The sequence below is a fragment of the Balaenoptera musculus genome, chromosome 3 (genome assembly GCF_009873245.2).
Source record: "Balaenoptera musculus isolate JJ_BM4_2016_0621 chromosome 3, mBalMus1.pri.v3, whole genome shotgun sequence".
Classification (NCBI taxonomy): Eukaryota; Metazoa; Chordata; class Mammalia; order Artiodactyla; family Balaenopteridae; genus Balaenoptera; species Balaenoptera musculus.
Window position 1 is genome coordinate 23,558,950 of NC_045787.1, and position 21,443 is coordinate 23,580,392.

Consider the following 21,443-nt stretch of genomic DNA (forward strand, 5'->3'; position numbering starts at 1 on the left):
TTTTATTTGATTATCTTTTGTTTGACTTAGTTTTCATAGTTTTAGGTGTAACATTTAGTATCGATTCTTTTAGATCAAGCAAACAACAAAAGCCAAGTTTAAAAACACCAATTTGAGGTGAATGCAATCCTTTTGATGTACTATAATTATTGATATAATGTATTTATTTTTTCTTAGTTTGAGTGTTCTGTTTCTTTTCCATAGTTTTTGATTTGCATGCTTATCTCCCCACCCTGTCTTCTTCATTTCTATTAGGTTGATATGATTTTTCCATATGTTGTCTTCTGCTAGTTTGACAGCTACCAATTTAATTCTGTATCTTTGTAATTACCCATAATTTTTCAACATACAGAAACATATCAACTCACAAACTCTAAAGTTATTTGGAAATGTATCATCTTTCAAATGGAATAAACTTAGCCTATTTTAACTACCCACCACATCAGTCCTATCCAGTTATCACATACTGATTTTTTATGACCATTGTTTTCTGCATCTCACTCCTTCCTTTTGCATTTAATTTTATTCTTACTGAAAAGTGTTCTTTAATAGTTGATTCAGCATGAATATGTATGCTCTAAACTGTTTTCACTTTTGTATGTTTGAAAATGTAATTTTACCCTAAATCTTGACTGTTCTTTAGCTCGATGTAGAATTCTAGCTTGACAGTCATCTCAATATTATTGTTGCCAAAGTGATGACAACTCACTGTTAAATGTTATTCCTTGATATGTAATTGGTGTCTTTTGTATAGCTTTTTTTTTAGATTTTCTTTTATTTAGCATTCAGATTTTTCCTTAGAAAATGAATGTATTTATTTTTATTTATCTTAATGGGCTCTCACTGAATTTTAAGCCAGTTTTTCTTCAATTCTAGAAAAACCTGTTATTATATCTTCAAATATTGTAATTCTAATAAGTCATCTAATCTTGACTTCTAGAACTATTTTTGAATGCTTTAAGCATATTATTTATTCTTTTATCTCTTTAACTCTTTGTGTAGATTTCTGGGTAAATTAACCAACACTATCTTCCATACTTCTAATGCTTTCTTTAACTGAGTAATTTCTAGAATTCACCCCAAATACTGTGATACTATTTTTTAATATTCAATGACTATAATTTTCACTCCTAATATTTTTAATTGTTTATTTTTATAAATATCTGTTTTTGATTAGTATCTGCTATTTCCATATCACAAATTATCATTTTTGTGTATGCTATTTTTTCTATTATCACTTGGAGGAAACTAAACATACTTATTTTAAATTATTTTTAGAGTACTCTATAACTTACACTTATTTTGAGACAAATTGATGACAATTGGATCTTAGTGGGTAGTTTTCTTCAAGCTCTTTGAAGAGGTTTTTTTGTTGTAATATTCATCTTGAATGTGAGCATGCTCTCGCTTTCTCTTTCTCAATGTGTGTGTGTGTGTGTGTGTGTGTGTGTGTGTGTGTGTGTGTGTGTGTTTGTCTATCTGGTTATGCTTCCACTATGGCCAACTGCCACTTCACCCCCAGTCTTGTGCCTTCCTTCATGAGAATGAGGTTTTCTAGCCTCATATCATATAATTAATGCCATAGATCTTTTCACTGAAATAGTTAACACCTTGGCACAAATCCCATTTTGTGGCCACTTCCTCCTTCTTTCAAACTTATTACTGACAAAGTTTTATAGAAGTGGCAACTCCAGAGAGCTGCCACAGTTTGTCTCTACATTTTAAAGGAGTACAGCCCCAGATCCTAATATAAAATGATGGGCCTCACTGAGTCCTCAGTGATATGATGGGAAATTTGGTGATAGTCACCATACTGGAATCTCCAAGGCTCTTGCTGAAAATCATGAGCTTCATGGGATTACCCCCCACGTAACACTGTGAGAATAGTTTTCCACTTCTGAACTATAGAGAAATTTGTCATCTTTTGAGCATAGTCATGAATTTATTATACTTTAATATTTGCTCATTATTGCTATATGTTATCTGGGGCTCCAGAGAATTAAAGTATGTGCTAATCATACTGTCTCTATTACAATGCAATAGATATCTATATTTTTTTTTTTCCATTTTGGGTTATTTTTTAGGCCACATTTCAGAAATGGAATTATTATTTAATTATGAGACTATGTACTTTCTTAATTCTCTTGATATTACTGCCAAATTTCTATTCTAAATGTTTAACATTCAATTTTGTATTGCTGTTTCCAAAGGCACTTTTTATTTTAAACTAAAAATGCTGTAAAGGGCTGACAAATATTTTAATACCATTTTTATCTGACACAGTCATAAAACCTGCTCTAATTCCTGAGGGTTTAAAACATCCTAAGTGTAGTATATTTAAGTGTTTTATCCCATTCCCCATAACTGTTGTGCTTATGAAATGCAAGAAATAATTCATGTTTTCTTCTGTTACAATCAACACTGTAAACTGAATTATCTTTTAGTCAGAAAGTCTGCAATAGGAAGAATAATCCCCAAAGATCAGGGCTGAATGAGTCATAGGTGTGATAGACTGAACTTCTCTGAAGATCTTTGGAGAAACCCACTGATGAATGGAGAAATACAGAATTCTCACAGTGCTGCCAGTATAGGAACTGGGACACAGATACAATTAAATATACACTCTTAGTAAAATAGAAAATGAAGGGAAATTGTAAAAACTAATACATATTTTTCACACTATAAAAGTAACAGACCCAAAATATATGAAAAATTACTAGTTCATAGCAAAGTGAGAGAACCAAACACACAGTATCAGGAAACGGTTTGCTCTTGGCCAAGAGTCACTTCTCATCAGATTACTTATTTTGTTAAGAAATAAAAATAAAATGTGTTAGTCCATTAGTCACTTGATAAATATGACAACATTTAGCTGGCTTTTATTCACTATATTTACTAACTTCTTTTGGCAACACGCTAACATAGCAAAAGCCTTCCTGAAAGTTTTTCAAGATATTTAGTGATATATAGCATGGGTGAAATAGAATCAAATAAATTCTGCACTCTTTTAGCATGCATTCCAGGACAGTTGCTGAAAATTTGAATGACATAATGAGCCTGACTTGTAGAAGCATGAAAGTGTTACTGTGTCCTTAGTTCTAAGTAAAGATGTGTGCTAGGGACATGAGAGGAGGAGAGGAACAAAAGTCAAGAGTCTCTTAGTTGAGCTTGGATTGGTTGGTTCCACTGATTCAGGGAACTTGGAAGCTGAGATATAGATGGGAGTACTATTTAGCAGCAAGAACTTCCTTATAAGGGCATGCATGCATTTGGGTCTTAGGACACAAATATTCCTTGACTACTCCACCTAGAATTACAGAATCCAAACAACCAATTTCAGCAGCTTTATTTTTCCCCCCTCTATCATAGAAGATGGTGGTTTGGCAAAAACAATTATGATAATGTAATAGACAGAAAGGCACCAGCAGACAACAGATCTAGATATTAGTTCCTTTAATGTGATTAAAAGCAAAATAATTTTTGCAGTTATGAAAAGATAAAATAGAGTTGACCATTGAATAACACAGGGATTAGGGGTGCTAAACCTCACAGAGTGGAAAATCCACCTACTGCTATCTCTGCCTCAAAAACAAACGAGTTGATAAATGATTCACCCAAGGGTAGGAAGCTGAAACAGTCTGGACAGAATCAGGACTCAAACCATAATATTTTTTATTTTTATTTTTATACAGCAGGTTCTTATTAGTTATCTATTTTATACACATTAGTGTATATATGTCAATCCCAATCTCCCAATTCATCCCACCACCACCACCAACAACCCCCCGCTTACCCCCTTTCATGTCCATACGTTCGTTCTCTACATCTGCGTCTCTATTTCTGCCTTGCAAACCGGTTCATCTGCACCATTTTTCTAGATTCCACATACATGCGTTAATATACGATATTTGTTTTTCCCTTTCTGACTTACTTCACTCTGTATGACAGTCTCTAGGTCCATCCACGTCTCTACAAATGACCCAATTTCGTCCCTTTTTATGGCTGAGTAATATTCCATTGTATATATGTACCACATCTTCTTTATCTATTCGTCTGTCGATGGGCATTTAGGTTGCTTCCATGACCTGGCTATTGTAAACAGTGCTGCAATGAACATTGGCGTGCATGTGTCTTTTTGAATTATGGTCAAACCATAATTCTTTTGATTCCACATATTGTGATCTCTAATTGAGCACAAACTTTTCCTCACATTTAGTTAATTTAAACATCTGTAAAATGAAAATACAGGTACCATATTTATTGGGAAAAAAATCCATATATAATTGGACCCACGCACTTCAAACCTGTGTTTCTCAAGGGTCACCTGTACTTTCCAAAAGACAGAGCGGTACTACTATCTGGGGACTAGCTTCACTGTACTGAAATTCCAAGAAGGCACCCAACTGTAAATGATAATTTCATATCTTTCAAGGGATAAGCTTTGCCAGTCTCACCTTATGGCAGGGTTATTAAAACATTTTGATTTCTTTTAACACTACTGGAGACTCTCTCTGGCTACCTGCCTGCTTGTCTACCTTTTGCAAATAATTTCAGAACATTACCAAAGGATTACTATAAATCTGAGTGAATCATTTAACTATTTTTCAGGTACACAATTCATTTAAGAGGCTTTGGATTCTGGACAGCCTGAATTCTACTTCTTTTTTTATAAATTTATTTATTCCTGGCTGCATTGGGTCTTTGTTGCTGTGCATGGGCTTTCTCTAGTGCTGGCGAGCAGGGGCTACTCTTCGTTGCGGTGCGCAGGCTTCTCATTGCCGTGGCTTCTCTGGTTGTGGAGCATGGGCTCTAGGTACGTAGGCTTCAGTAGTTTTGGCACATGGTCTCAGTAGTGGTGGCTCGTGGGCTCTAGAGCACAGGCTCAGTAGTTGTGGCACATGGGCTTAGTTGCTCTGTGGCATGTGGGATCTTCCCGGACCAGGGCTCGAACCCGTGTCCCCTGCACTGGCAGGCAGATTCTTAACCACTGCACCACCAGGGAAGTCCCCTGAATTCTATTTCTGCAGGCGGTATTTCCATCAATGAAAAGCTGCTGGGTTTTTAAAATCAGGTAAGTCCAGTTTTATATCCAAGAGTATACAAAAAAGGTCATCAGTCTTGGCAGTTGAACTTTTGAGAAAGAAGAAAAAATTAAATATCACTAAGCAGAGATATGTTATATTTTCTCTGTGTTTGGATCTCCTGGATCTCTTTTTCCAATTCATGATTTTTTTAATGATAAGTTGAGATAGGTGGGTACCTTTACTTTTGGAGTTGGCCTTGCTCTTTGAGATTCTCTGCAGAAAGAAAGGCTGAAAGTGTCTGATCAGGCTCTCTTCTTATTTAATTTTTATGTTAAAGGTCCAAGAGTCTCCAGGCTTACACACATTCCAACCCAGTTGCTCTTTGTTGGTGAGCAGACAACAAAATTTTGAGAAAATTGCCTAGATATCAACAGAAGATACACTTTCTTGCTATTTATTCCATAATATATACGGAGTAAAAGGCTGGTTTAAGATTCAGATTCAAGACCTCCTTTTCTTACCTCCCTACCCCCAAATTTCAGGGCAATAAATGTTACTATAAGAACTTGAAAGAGTCCATGTATTTTGCAAGTGCCTACCTTACTCTTGTCTATACTTTCACTCAGAATATCTTCTGGGTTTTAATATTAATATAACCAAGGAACATATGTACATAAATAAACAGCACTGAAGTCTTTGGAACTAAAAAACTATAGTTTAGGATAAGAACCTTGCTTCTTTTATACTATCATTCAGTTTATTAAATAAACATTGACATTTATGCCAGAGAGCGTTCTCAATTTGTTTTCCTCTAAGAGTTTTATAGTATCCGGTCTTACATTTAGGTATTTAATCCTAAATACCTAAATACCTAAATTTTGAGTTTATTTTTGGTGTATGGTGTTAAAGAGTGTTCCTATTTCCTTTTTTTACATGTAGCTGTCCAGTTTTCCTAGCACCATTTATTGAAGAGACTGTCTTTCCTCCATTGTATAGTCTTGCCTCCTTTGTCATAGATTAATTGACCATAGGTGCATGGGTTTATTTCTTGGCTTTCTATCCTGTTCCATTGATCTATATTTCTGTTTTTGTGCCAGTACCATATTGTTTTGATGACTGAAGCTTTGTAGTGTAGTCTGAAGTCAGGGATCCTGAGTCCTCCAGCTCCGTTTTTCTTTCTCAAGATTGCTTTGGCTATTTGGGGTCTTTTGTGTCTCCACACAAATTTTAAGATTTTTCCATTCCAGTTCTGTGAAAAATTCCATTGGTGATTTGAGAGGAATTGCATTTAATCTGTAGATTGTCTTGGATACTACAGTTGTTTTGACAGTATTTATTCTTCCAATCCAAGAACATGATATATCTTTCCATCTGTGTCATCTTCGACTTCTTTCATCAGCGTTTTATATAGTTTTCAGAGTATAGGTCTTTTGTCTCCTTAGGTAGGTTTATTCCTAGATATTTTATTCTTTTTGATGTGATGGTAAATGGGTTGTTTAATTTCTCTTTCTAATCTTTCATTTTTTTTTTTTTAAAAGAAGCAGAGAAGAGTGAAGCTTTTTTTTTTTTTTTTTTTAAAGAAATTCACGTTCTTTTATTTATTTATTTATGACTGTGTTGAGTCTTCGTTTCTGTGCGAGGGCTTTCTCTAGTTGCGGCAAGTGGGGACCACTCTTCATCGCGGTGCGCAGGCCTCTCACCATCGCGGCCTCTCTTGTTGCGGAGCACAGGCTCCAGACGCGCAGGCTCAGTAATTGTGGCTCACGGGCCCAGTTGCTCCATGGCATGTGGGATCTTCCCAGACCAGGGCTCGAACCCGTGTCCCCTGCATTAGCAGGCAGATTCTCAACCACTGCGCCACCAGGGAAGCCCTAATCTTTCATTTTTAGTATACAGAAATGCAACAGACTTCCATGTATTAATTTTGTATCCTGCAACTTTACCAAATTCATTGATGAGCTCTAGTAGTTTTCTGGTAGCATCTTTAGGATTTTCTATGTATAGTATCATGTCATCTGCAAACAGTGACAGTTTTACTTTTTCTTTTCCAGTGTGGATTCCTTTTATTTCTTTTTCTTCTCTGATTGCCATGGCCAGGACTTCCAAAACTATGTTGAATAAAAGTGGTGAGAGTGGACATCCTTGTCTTGTTCCTGACAATGCTTTCACCTTTTCATTGTTGATTATGATGTTAGCTATAGGTTTGCCATATATGGCCTTTATTATGTTGAGGTAAGTTCCCTCTATGCCTACTTTCTGGAGAGTTTTTATCATAAATGGATATTGAATTTTCTCAAAAGCTTTTTCTGCACCTATTGAGATGATCATATGGTTTGTGTTCTTCAATTTGTTAATGTGGTGTATCACACTGATTGATTTGAGATACTGAAAAATCCTTGCATCTCTGGGATAAATACCACTTGATCATGGTGTATGATCCTTTTAATGTATTGTTGGATTTGGATTACAAGTATTTTGCTGAGGACCCATCTCCCAGAGTAATGGAAATAAAAAATAAATAAACAAATGGGACCTAATTAAACTCAAAAGCTTTTGCACAGCAAAGGAAACTGTAAACAAAACAAAAAGACAACTCACAGAATGGGAGAAAATATTTGCATACATTGAGACTGACAATGGATTAGTCTCTAAAATTTACAAACAGATGATGAGGCTCAGTATCATAAAACCAAACAACCCAATCAAAAAATGGGCAAAAGACCTACATAGACATTTCTCCAAATGGCAGATGGCTAAGAAGCATATGAAAAGATGTTCAACATCGTTAATTATTAGAGAAATGCAAGTCAAAAGTACAATGGGATATCACCTCACACCAGTCAGAATGGCCATCAACAAAAAAATCTACAAACAATAAATGCTGGAGAGGATGTGGAGAAAAAAGAACCCTCCTAGCCCATTGGTGGGAATGTAAATTGGTACTGCCACTATGGAGTATAGCATGGAGGTTCCTTAGGAAAGTAAAAACAGAGCTACCATGTGATCCAGCAATCCTACTCCTGGGCATATATCCAGTGAAAAACATGGTTTGAAAGGATACATGCACCCCAATATTCATTGCAGCACTGTTTACAATAGCCATGACATGGAAGCAACCTAAATGTCCACTGACAGACTGGATAAAGAAGATGTGGCACATATGTACAGTGGAATATTACTCAGCCATTAAAAAGAATTAAATAATGCCATTTGCAGCAACATGGATGGACCTGGAGATTATCATCCTAAGTGAAGTAATTCAGATAAAGACAAATATATGATATCGCTTATATGTAGAATCTAAAAAAAATTATACAAACGAACTTACTAACAAAACAGAAACAGACTCACAACTTAGAAAATGAACTTATGGTTACCAAGGGGGAATGGTGGGGTGGGGGGATGGACAGATTGAGAGTTTGGGATTGACACATACACACTGCTATATTTAAAAGATAACCAACAAGGACCTACTGTATAGCACAGGGAACTCTGCTCAATATTCTGTAATAACCTAAGTGGGAAAATAATTTGAAAAAGAATAGATACATGTATAACTGAATCACTTTGCTATACACCTGAAACTAACACAACATTGTTAATCAACTGTACTCCAATATAAAATAAAATTTTTTTTAAAAAACATTGACAGAGTTGTCTATTATGTACATGCCATTAGAGATATCTTACTTGTAAGGCTTAATCTGTGTCAAACAGTCTTCTATGAAAAAGTTAACGTTATAGCAAATCAAAAGACAGGTTTCAATATTATTCCCATTTTAAAGATGTTAAAAACGAGATATGGAGACATTAATTGACTCTCCCAAGGTAACAGAATTAATAAAATGGGGAGTTGGGATCTGAACTCAGGCAATCTGGTTCTAGAATACTTATTTTGACCACTGAACAATGGAAGATGAACATTACATAGTTTTGTTTCATGTTTTTCCCCCTTGAGAACATTACAATCTATTAATGACAAAGTTTAGGTATGAGATGATCTTTCTAATGACAGATGTCTTGTTTTATTACTATGCTTACTGCATCACTATTCATTACCTCTCTATCCATCCCAGAATCACAGGCTCTCTAGGATACTATCCCAGACAGATATGACCAATCCTAGTTTTTCAACAGAGGAGTTTGGGAAGTGAATCTTCTTACTAATCCCATATTTCTTCTTACTAATCTTACTAAAAGTAATCCCATGCTTACTATTTGCATTCTTTTTCAAGAACATACATTCCTCAGGCTGCAGATTCATCTCTCATTTGCTCTCAAGTGTTATAATATACAAACATTAAAATAAATATTACTAAACACTGTTATTTACTTTGGTTTTCTTTCAAGGATATTCCCACATTTCTTATTGGGTAACTACATATTTATTCAATTCTATCTCGTGAATCTTTTCTTAAGTTAATTTTAGAGTTCAGAATTGGACATTATTCTTTAGTCTAGTTGTACTCAGTCTAAGGTACAGGAGAAAGACTGCCTCTGGTTTTCCAAGTACCATGTAAATATTTATTGATCCCAATATTTGATTACTTTTCTAGCAAGGAAATTTGCCAAACTTGTAAACTTTCTAGCAAGTTTGCCAAACTTGTCTTTACTATGTAACTAAATATGTTTGCTTAATTTTGTGACTGGCAGAAATTATTTTCATTTCATTTTTATACAATTTGAGAGGCTGTTCTTCCAAAATTACACATTTATCTCTATGTCTACTGAAATGCATCCTTTAAGATTTTTAACAAGTTGAATTCTTTACCAATGGCATTTTAAAATGTCTTACTCCAAACAATGCTTTTCAAAAGTACTAGCTATAAATTTAGATGTAGTTAATTAAGATAGAATTAATATTTTAAATGTAAGAATACTCTATTTCAGTAAAACATAACTTTGTATTATAACTAATATAAGTCGGTACACTGCGGTATAAAGATTTTCTAATATTTTGGAAATCATAATGATGGAATTAGCTGTGTAGCTTTATAAATCTTGCCTAAACACTCTGAGTAAATTAAGATATTAGACTAGATAACCCCTTAAGATAATTTGATATGTTATCAATGCCAGTCTATCCACATAATGTCCATGTACATGTATAAAATATAATTTCCTAAACCATTATTTTATTTAAACTATTCTTAATAATGCCAGCTTGTACATAAACTATATAGTTTGAGGGAATTATCCATCATGTGGAGCTTTGTGAAGTAATTCAAACCATCATGGAGCCACTCAGAAATTTCACAGTATGATCTCACCACATTTAATGCCAGAAAATAAAAATGGACTAAACTAAAATAATGATATTAAGAATTGTCTCTGAATTTATCTTACATCAATATCTGCCATCTGACACTTGACATTTTTTATTATCCTTCTTCTGATTGTGATAAAATCTTTTAGACAAGATGCTCTCCCGAGTTGATTCATACACTCTTGTTTCCTATCCTTCTTGATACTGCATTTGAAAGGAAAACTTAAGAAGTTTTACTCACTTTCTCTTGTTTCAGCACCTCTATTGTACTGTGTCTTGGCACATTCTGTTCTCTCTGAGTAAAATACTTTTCCTCCCCTTAGATCTGTGTCTTCTCAGACTGAGAAGCAATATATTTACAGTGTTGTGATTACTATATGAGTTAGTATATTGGAACAGTACCTGATATATATGTGATATGTAACTGTTAGAGAAAAGGGGGAAAAGCTACATTAAAATAATGTGGCATACCCCTTTCTTAGACAGAGTTTGGTGAACATTATTAGAGATCTTGTCATCATATAATACTTGATGGATTTTTTTTTTTTTCTTTATAAATTTATTTATTTATTTATTTATTTATTTATTTATTTATTTTTGGCTGTGTTGGGTCTTCGTTTCTGTGCGAGGGCTTTCTCTAGTTGCGGCAAGCGGGGGCCACTCTTCATCACAGTGCGCCGGCCTCTCACTGTCGCAGCCTCTCTTGTTGCGGAGCACAGGCTCCAGACGTGCAGGCTCAGTAGTTGTGGCTCACGGGCCTAGTTGCTCCGCGGCATGTGGGATCTTCCCAGACCAGGGCTCAAACCTGTGTCCCCTGCATTGGCAGGCAGATTCTCAACCACTGCGCCACCAGGGAAGCCCCGATTTCTTTTTTATCTTCTCTGCTGGACAGTGAGCTACTCGAGAGCTGGGACTATGGCTCATTCATCTCCACATCATCAATGCTTAATACAATTGCACCAATGGAGTTTAGTGGTTTCAAGTAACAGATAAAACTCAGTTGAGAGATCTTAAATTTTATTCATCTGAATTGCTCACCAATAATGTTTGTGAAAAAACCACTTATGTTGAGAGAAGTATAATTACTGCTTCCAAAAGTTCTCCTCGAGCTTAATTCAATTCCATATCAAATTGTTTTTCTACTCAAAGTAAGATATACTGGGGTACTTGAGATATACTGACTCATATTTAACTTATATTTCTGAATGAATTACATCAGGGGTCAACAAACACTCTTTCTGTAAAAAACCCAGTAGTGAATATTAGAGGCTTTGTGGGCCATACGATCTCTGTCACAACTACTCAACTCTGCTGTTGCAGTGAGAAATGAGCCATAGACAATAAATAAATGAATGAGTACAACTGTTCAATCACACTTTATTTATAAAAATGGGCAGTGGGCCAGAATTAGCCCATGAACCATAGTCTGCTGAGCACCTGGATTAAATCAATAAATTGTTTATACTAAAAGCTGAGAATTCACTGCATGGTGTTAGGTTAATTGACTTACCTAGTTCTCATTAAGGTATATAAATGCTTTGTCCTCATTTGTTATAATATCTTGTAAAATAAAGAGTTTGGATTAAATCAGTTTCCTCAAAAGGCTATTTCAAAATACACTGATAAGTGCTACTTGAATAAAAATTATGTGATTAATGCATCTAGAATAAAGGTATTTAACTAGTTCTCTTTACTATGTGTTGCAATATTTATTAATATACTTCGACTTTATAACTGTCTAATTGGAGATATAGTAGTCAATGTCTGCCAAACCTATTTGACAAGAAAACAAATTTTCCAATAACCATTTCATTGGATTAGTATCCAAGGGAACATATCTTGGAGAACACTGGAAAATACAAACACTACTATCCCTTTAAGCTCTGACTTTCTACTTAATATGAAATTCAAACAATTTTTTTCAGAATATAGTACCTCAATTATTAGAAATAATGATGGTCACGGTTTCAACAGGGAAGATGGGACCTTTTAACATTTTTAGAATCTTTCCATAGGGAGCTTCTTACAATCAATAGGGGTAGTCTCATTTTCTTTCCTCAGAATCTGACCTGATTTCAACCATTTCTGGGGGAAAAAATGTCCTGGCTATTCATTATAATTTATTGTAATCTTTTCTCTTTGTTATCTCTTCTGGGAAAGACTGTAACTATCTTCAAATATTAATTTTTCTCTTCTTTCTTTAGTCTTTGAACTCCCACATTTTAGTTGAGTAAATGAGCCCTTAGGTGGAGATTATATTCACAGCCTCCATTGCAGCCAGCCTGCAACACGTGTTTAAATTCTGGAACTAGGATACTGGCTCCTCCCAGGTCACCTTCATTGAATGGAAACTGCTGGTCCTCCATTTCCTCTTCTCCCGTCCGCGGGCTGATAAGTGGACATGGTTGTGGTGAACCACCTCTGGTCATGTCGCGAGGCGACTGGCAGTAGGGGCCTGAACAACAAAGTACAAGAAGCCCTGATGCCTACCTGACCTGATGGAGCAAAGAGACCTATCACCTTGCCACTCCTAGCACGTCATGCTTAACACAAAAGAGAAGTAAATTTCTGTCTTATTTACACCACTGGCATTTTTTTGATGTAGTTAAACAAATAACCTTAATAATGTACTTTAAAAATGTCAGAATTTGGAATTATTTCTGTTTCTGCTTTATAGTCCACTGTGCTGACTCTGGTCTACTGGTCAGAACCACCAGTCAAACTGGTTTATAACCTTAACCTATACTTTTCCCTGTAGACTGGTAACACCCTGGTATTACAACTGGACCACCTCAGATGGAACCAACCTAGAGGAAAGTTTGGATTACCTACATGGAATCATAATTTCATAGATTAGGTTCTAGAGGTAGAAACAGAGACATCCTTCTTTTTCTGTGTTTAGTCAGATGGTGGCACATATATTTTATTATCAGCATGTACTTTGGCAGAAACCGCTTCTCCTTCATCAACTACTTTGGATCCTTTACTTACAAGACTGACAAAGGGGAGATATATTTGAACAAACATGTGTGAATATGTTTCTGTGTATGTGCATTTGACTGCACAGCATTTTCTGAATTACCTACTATTTTTAGTTATCCATGCTTCTGTAGTCGTCCATCAGTATGGATAATCAAATGTGTTCAGTTAACAAACATGAATGTCTGGAAGGCATTAATAAAGCTTGCAAAATGCATTACTAAGTATTATTTTTATGCTGAATGGAATTCACTAGAAATATTAGTGTACATGTTAAAGAAATATGGAGCAATTTGATCATGGCTCCCTGTAGTTACAACTTTTTATATGAACAATAACAAAATCTTAGGTGAAACATGATTATAAATTTTTATTGCAGCAAATAGTCTATCTGAAGGCTGTTACTTGAATTTATAAAATTCAAAAAGCTGTGTTTTATTATAATGAAGATTCATTCACATAATTACTTATCTGCATAAACTTTAGATTCAATATAGGAAACAGGCAATTCAAGTGCTACCACTAATAAGAAAAAAAGTTTTTAAAATTAAACCTTTGATTCTAGCTTGATTTTATCCCTTTGCATCCAATTTTATAAACTAATATATTAGGCACATTTTGGAAATTTTATGGCTTTATATTTTAAAAAATAACCTAAATGCCACATTAACAATTTTTAAAAACCAACTCAATTATAGATGCATAAGTTCATTTCCAGATATATATATTATGAGTTGGGAAATGTCATCACATCCTTCATCTTCACATTTTTTATGGCTTCCCGTGGTGAACACCTGTGGCTTGTTGGCAGTGAGTTTGCTTCTCAGGACTATTAAGCACTCTATATTTTTAGAGTGGATCAACTCAGAGTTATTTAACACAGGTGTTTCTATAATTATGATACATTGGCAAATCTATAGTGCTCAATAGCTTTCAGGTTCCCACTTCTACCAGGGTGATAAAATCCTCTGTCCCTTATGCAGTGCAGCTTCACTGACGTATTAATAGAAAGTTAAGCATAAGTTTACTTAATTGACTTTTAATAAACTAGGCAGATACTTCCTTTTAAACATTTGACATTTGGTAACACATAGAATAGTTTTTGCAAGTGGATTATTTTCACAAGGCAGGCCAAGTTACCTCAAATATCTTAAAGAAATATCAGATATTATATTTAAAGACTATACTGATCATATATTTACATTAATAGAATTTTTGGAGCCCATTTATTTTATGCACTATTGCATGTACTTTGCCTTGGAATACATTTATATATCTGGCATACCCACTTAATTTTTACATTCCAAAATATAAAAGAAATACTTTAATATTATATGTTGTGGAAAATATAATATGCACATGTGTGGGCTTAATTTTAAGGCAGAGCATATACAGAGAGCAGTTATCTTCAGACAAATAAAATTATCAATCCTAGCCGATCTTCTTCATCTGATTTTAGATATCTCAAAACTTTGCTTTAAAGCCATTAGTACTGCACCATGGTCTACACTGATTTTTAGATTCTTAGCAATAGAAACACTTGAATATGACACCACCAAAGGTAAGTATCTTTCTCAAAGAAACATGAATTTATAGGGAACTCATTTGGTTTGGCAGTACCCTAATGTCACCTTCACTTTCATATTCAGTACTTCCCTTCGTCCCATTTACTCTGAAGTGGAGGTGAGGGGCTTGTTCAAATTAATTACCAACACTAATAACAAGGGAGAGGAGGGCAGGACTGTGGCCTTAGCAACCTTGGTGTATGCATGAACTGACTCGTGGTGGAGCCGCCGCTGGAGCTTTGGACTCTGTTTCATTCAGGTTTGCATACCCTTGCCTAAATTAAGTCACAGGATAAATAGCAAGCACCTAATCAATATTGCCAAGTACATGTCTGGGTAAATGGTAACTGAAGAGAGAGTCCTCAGCCCTCCTGAGACTCTCAGACCCTTCTGTCTTTACAAACGCTTCCAGAACATCATGGTGATTCCTTCTGCTACTATCGCTGCTGACAACTCTATCTGCACTAACAGATGAGAACATCATTCAGAGAAAAAAACAGCAAAAAGTTACAGTATAGATATCGAACAACAGAAGCACAATAACTTCTTAAACACCTGACGGACAAATAACATAAAACAGAGGAGTTAACAACCATAAAAAGTAATACTCTAGTCCTCATATCCTCCTCTGGTCCTCCCCTCCCCCCAAACTTCAGCTGGATGAATACTTAGTGTTTTTATAGTTCTACTAATGTAATAGCAGGTTTTGATTTTCCTGCATTCATAGGCTAACATGAGTCTGCAAAGACAACACCATTTATTTTGACATATAATTTTACTTTATTTTTATTTTTTGATATGTCTTTCTACCATGATGTTGGATGACATTTAACTTTATAAATAAGGTTTAGCTTAAATTTTCCAGAAAAACTGTGTGAATGAACAAAAATAAAGAAATAAAAAGGCAGATTCTCTTCTCAGCTTTACTGAGGAACACGATAAGCACCAGAGACCAAACAGAAAAAGTGAGACTTCCTCTCCTTACTCACAGTAGTTGTTTCATTCTCTTGCTGGAAATGTCCTCATCTCTAGCATCTTTTATATGTCTTTGCCTATCAAAATGGACTTCAGTAAAGAAGTATCTATCAGCTTTTTATACTTTCCAGTGATTGAAGGCAGTAAATATCCCTCCCAAGGAACTACATGCTGACTCACCTTTAAAAAATGCAATAAGCTGTCTTCTATTGATGGGGCTTCGGTTGAGCAATGCTTGGGAAGGGCGGTTAGTAAAATGCTTTAAGGGAAGATTTTTCATGAGGAAGTGGAAAAACATTGCCCTGGAAAACAGTTTTCAGCATTGTGGCACTAGAGTTCTAATGTCTCTTTGTAAGAAACGTGAAGGCCAGGTATATTCACGTTTTCCTTTTTTATCATCCTCTGGCCATTGCACTCCATTGAATGTACCTTCTATTCATTTCAGACTATTACAACTTCCCAAGTGTCACTGCAAACTTGCAAATATTTTTTTTTTCTGTTTTCTCTGCTTATAACCCAGGTATCCTGGAGGATCCTGAGTAACTACTGTGCATCTTCAAAATTCAATTTAAATGTTTCTTTCCCTCACTTCATCCCTTCATTAGTTCCTATTTCCCATCAAACTCTTTGCTGATTAATTTTAGTCCTTCAGCACTGTATAAATAAATACCTGCAGTTTAATTCTCATCAATGTTCTTGTAACTCTTCATTTGCTTCCCAACACATTAAACTTAAAGCCAGGAGCCATATCTTCTTTGCCTTTGTTTCTCAAGGACCATGAAAACAGTATTACTAAAATCTTTTAAGATATGATAAATATTCTGCAATGTTCTTGTCTTTTGTATGTTTCTTTACAGTTTGTCAACTTTAGTAAAGTATCTTGGATTATTTTAGCTTTTTCCCTACCTCTCTCTTTTTTTAAGAAAAACTTTAATGCCTATTTGTTAATGTTTAGATGTAGAATAAGATTTTGTCTCACCTACCAGGAAATGTCTATAACTTCTTTCTTTATTCTACCTTCTATGGAAATTTTAATGTGTTCTACCAAAGATGTCTATTAAAATTGAAGTTTAAAATGGAAGCAGTTATTTGTATTATTTAGTAAAATATCCTAATTTGGGTAAATTTGTTTAAATGGCTTCAGTGAAAGCAGAGGTTTTCTGTTTTCTAAATAATCTCCATACTCTAACTTCCTTTGCTTTTAATGGTAATTTTTTCTTATCTCCTCATTTCCATTCTAGGACTTTCTTAGAATTAATTGTTGCCACCAAATTAACAATGACCAATTAGGAAATTCATAAAAGGGCATGAACTGGAGCCATGTATGCAAGTGTATTTAAGAATCTATGTGCTGTCAACAAATACATCTGGTCCTTAATCCCTGCTGTGACCATAAAAGCTGCCTATTCTGCAGAGAGAAATTTAAGTTCAGATGTGAGCTCTTCCACTTTAAAACAGAAAGAAAAACTTATTTAAGCATCACAGTTATACAACAGGAAAAATATATCTTTTCAGCACCATGTAGCAAATACTTATATACCCCCACTCATCCTGTGTCAAAATTTTGTTCCTCTTTCTTAAAGCGAAACATAAATATCTAGTACACCTAATCTTCTAAATTATAGCAGTAGTGCCAAATCTTTATCTATGAGTTCCTGTTCACCAAATATATTTTAAGTGCATGGGTTATCTTGTTCTCACAACAAACATGTAGTTCGAAATCCCTTTACAGATAGGGAAACTGAGGTTTAGAAAAGAAAAATAACTTGCTTGAGGTAACACATCTGGTTAGTGGTAGAGCTAACATTTAAACCTAGATAGCCAACCTCCAAAGTCCCCACTTTTAAATGAAATACCACACATCCCTTAACACTATATATGCAATTGCTGTTTGATCCTGGACCCACATTTTTACTAATCTTCATACTATATGTTAATATTTGGACATCAACATCAAATCAAATGCTTTCATATACAGCATTAATGATAAACTTGATGGTGACCTTAGCAGATTGTTCATATATAAGATTTGACTGTTAAAATTCCTAAATTGGTGTGTCCTTCCTGATTTAACTGTTGAAACAACTAATGCAGCTTTTGTTTTCCTCTCTTAAGATACTATTGAGTGATTTATTGCTAAGCACAGGTTTTTAGTGTGAAAAGTTTTCTGACATATTTGATGAATTGGGCCTAGGAAAAAACACCTCTCTTAAACAACCGTTTTCTGAATCAACCGAGTATGATATTAGAGAAGTGCTGTCTCCACTGGGACCACATATCTCTTTGATTTGAGTAGTCTTCCTGGCTACCCTGGTCAGGATGAATTATGGCGTGGAAAAGCTTCTATCAGGAGATATAAGCAGTCAGAGAGAGAAGGATAAACAGAAAGTCATTTTTAAGCCAAAATGATCCCCATTATTTTGGTTCATTGCTGGATTATGTATTCTCTTGCAATGAAAAAGGAAATTACTTACCCCCAAAATACACTGTTAATTATAATGTGGGGTCATTAAGAGGTAGAACACAATTTTAGATTTATATGTATAAGTGTGGAGAAGCTGCTGCCCACTTTCACATAGCAGTTAATAATACAGACACTATTAGAACTCAAAAATATCAACTCCAAATCTGCAGTTTTGGACTGTTTTCCCAATTGCCTCCATCCTTGAACTTTGTCAAACTGAAGTTCCCTACAATAATGTTTAAACTTGATAACTAGGTATTATAAACAGAACAACTGGTAAAATGTTTTTGTTTTAAATGAATTCAGTATTTTCCCTAAAATATCTTATTCTGAAATATTGAGGGTAAAATAAAAAGAAAAACAAAACAAACTAACAAGAAGTATATAAAATATTCGATTTGTTTGTGATTTTTAATTCTCATGTCCTAAAGCTTAACATTTAATCAACAGAATGATTCTATTAAAATATAAATCTGATCATGTCATTTTTCTTCAAAAGACTACAACAGTTTCCCATTACACTTAGAATAGACTAAGACTAAGATCTTTCTCAAGATGCAACGGAGAATTTTGGAAATTTTTCGAAGTGCTTTGTGTATCCCACTGACTGTGACACACTGTATTTGGTAAGGCAAGAGAGCAGGAGTTCTGAAATTCAAAGACAATACCACACAACAAAGAATTGCTCTTCATGTTTCAGTATTTTTTATTGTCTGGCTTAGACCCAAACACCACTTTAAATGTAAATTACTTTCCCATTCAGAGAAGACAAAAATTATGCAAATCAGGTGAAGTTAGGACTGTGTTTTCATCAAAACTTTGCCAAGCAAGCACTGTTCACTTTTTTGAGCAATCACAAAGCCGTAACCCAAAGTGTCTGTAGTGTTGAGTTGCCAATACAGACTACAGGCATAGCTGCAAGGGTCACAGTAATTCTACATATGAGGGCAAGCATCTAGCAGCTTTACTGTGTCATATAGTTGTGCCTTTGTATTGAAATGCATACTTTTATAGGTTACTTTATATTTATTTTTCCTTCATATTACTGTTAGGATAGTATATTACCTTTAAAAACATTATGCATACATTGGTTAAACAATCTATGGTTTTCATTTAAAGATGGCAAAAAATGTAGAGAAGGAAAAAAAAACTTTTTCCTCCACCCTCCTAGTTTCTCTGGCTGGGGCCCTGTGAATTAGACTCACAAAAGACAGATTAACAAGAGAAAAAACAAATGGAGTTTACTATCGAGTGTAGTGTGCATCCTTGCAGGAGAAACTCAGTGATGAGTAACTCAAAGGAATGGTTAGAAATTTAGCTTATCTAGAATGTTAACGATAAATGTGTAGAGAAGTGACAGACAAAAGAAAAGACTTTAGGCTTCCAATGTGGCAAACTGTGGGAAGGCAAACATATGGGGGAAATTAATGGAGTAATGTTCTTGCTGGTCCATTTCAATGCCAACTTTTCCTCTTCACTGTGGTCTTGAAACTTCCCAGGAGAGGGGATATATGGCAATCCTCATATCTCAAAGGTTTAGTCAGATAAGGGAAACTCTGGGAAGGCTTCTTTCCCATCTGTTGAACTTCAAATGCCTTCAGCTCAAAATAAGGGGCATATTTTGGGGTGTCATATTTCAATCCCTTATTTTATATACACACACACATTTGTCAAAAGCAGAGGTGCTCAATTCAATACATTCAGGAAGAACTGCCTCTCACACCTTCTCCACCTGGCTGACATTAAGACTTAAACTGCTATCATCTTTATTAGTTACTAAGTTCCAGCCATATTATTCTCCTTATATTTTTTGAACACTCTCCTAATCATGCTCCTACCTCAAGAACTTGTACTTGTTGTTCCCTCTACCTGGAATGCTGGAGCCTCAAACAGTCACGTAGCTATTCCCTCCTTTTCATCAAGGTTTTATTTAAAAGTGACTTCATCTGAGAGGAGTACTTTGTCAGTTCTAGTGAAAAATAGCAACTCTCTGTCACTACTTACTGTCCTCTCTGCTTCCTATATCCCCATAGCATTTATCACCGCTCTACAGCATGACATGTAATGGTATGAGCTTCTTGAATTAATTTTTTGTCTCTTTCTTTCTCTTTCTCATTAAATATAAATTTCTTAAAAACCTGTAGAGTTAATTTATCTACATTCATATATATATATGTATACACACACACACACACACACACACATATATTCAACTCTTCCCGTTTCTAAAGGCACAATGCAATGGAAGTGTGAAAGAGAACAGTGGCAAGGAGTGTTTGGAATTAACATTTCCCAAATGTTTTATGTTTAAGGGCAAAACAGATTTACACCTAGTGCAAAGGACAAAGATCTACTAGAAGTGGGACTCAAAATATCATCTGGGTGAACGCACAGTCAGCAAAGTATTTGAAGCACAAATTACAAGGACAGGGAAGCACCTTTGGTAAAGATGCTGATAGAGACCTTTTAATGGTTCTATAGAAAAACAAGGTGACATTGGTTTTATTGAAAGGAAAAATATTAGCCTCTAGTATTTTTAAAATGCAGACAAATTACAGGTTTAGAGTCAAGAGTCTACTGCATCTCTGCATACTGAATGACTGTTGAGAAATAAGTACTTTCTTGAAATGATATTGAAAAGCACAGTGTAAGCTTTTGTAAAGAATATGTGAGAGGCACGGCGGTTAGGAATCCACCTGACAATGCAGGGGACACGGGTTTGAGCCCTGGTCCGGGAAGATCCCACATGTCACGGAGCAACTACTGCCCATGCGCCACAACTACTGAGCCTGCGCTCTAGAGCCCACGAGCCACAACTACAGAAGCCTGTGCGCCTAGAGCCGGTGCTCCACAAGAGAAGCCAACACAACAAGAGAAGCCTGCGCACCGCCAACGAAGAGTAGCCCCTGCTCTCTGCAACTAGAGAAAGCCCACGTGCAGCAAATGAAGACCCAACACAACCAAAAATAAACTAAATAAATAAATAAATTCATTATTTTTTTTAAGTCTTAAAAAAAAAAAAAGAACATGTGAGAAAGATAAAACGGAGAAAGGTATAATTCTTGATCTAAAATGAAGAACCAGGGAAGTGAATATCAAAAATAGCCTATACACAAAAGTTAGAAATCAATGGATTATTTTTTGGGACTTCCCTAGTGGCACAGTGGTTA

At 35.2% G+C, this 21,443-nt stretch overlaps 1 pseudogene; it reads right to left on the reverse strand.

The window, feature by feature from the left end:
- LOC118892033 overlaps window positions 1–21,443 on the reverse strand; it is a 172,198-nt pseudogene that overhangs the window by 110,396 nt on the left and 40,359 nt on the right.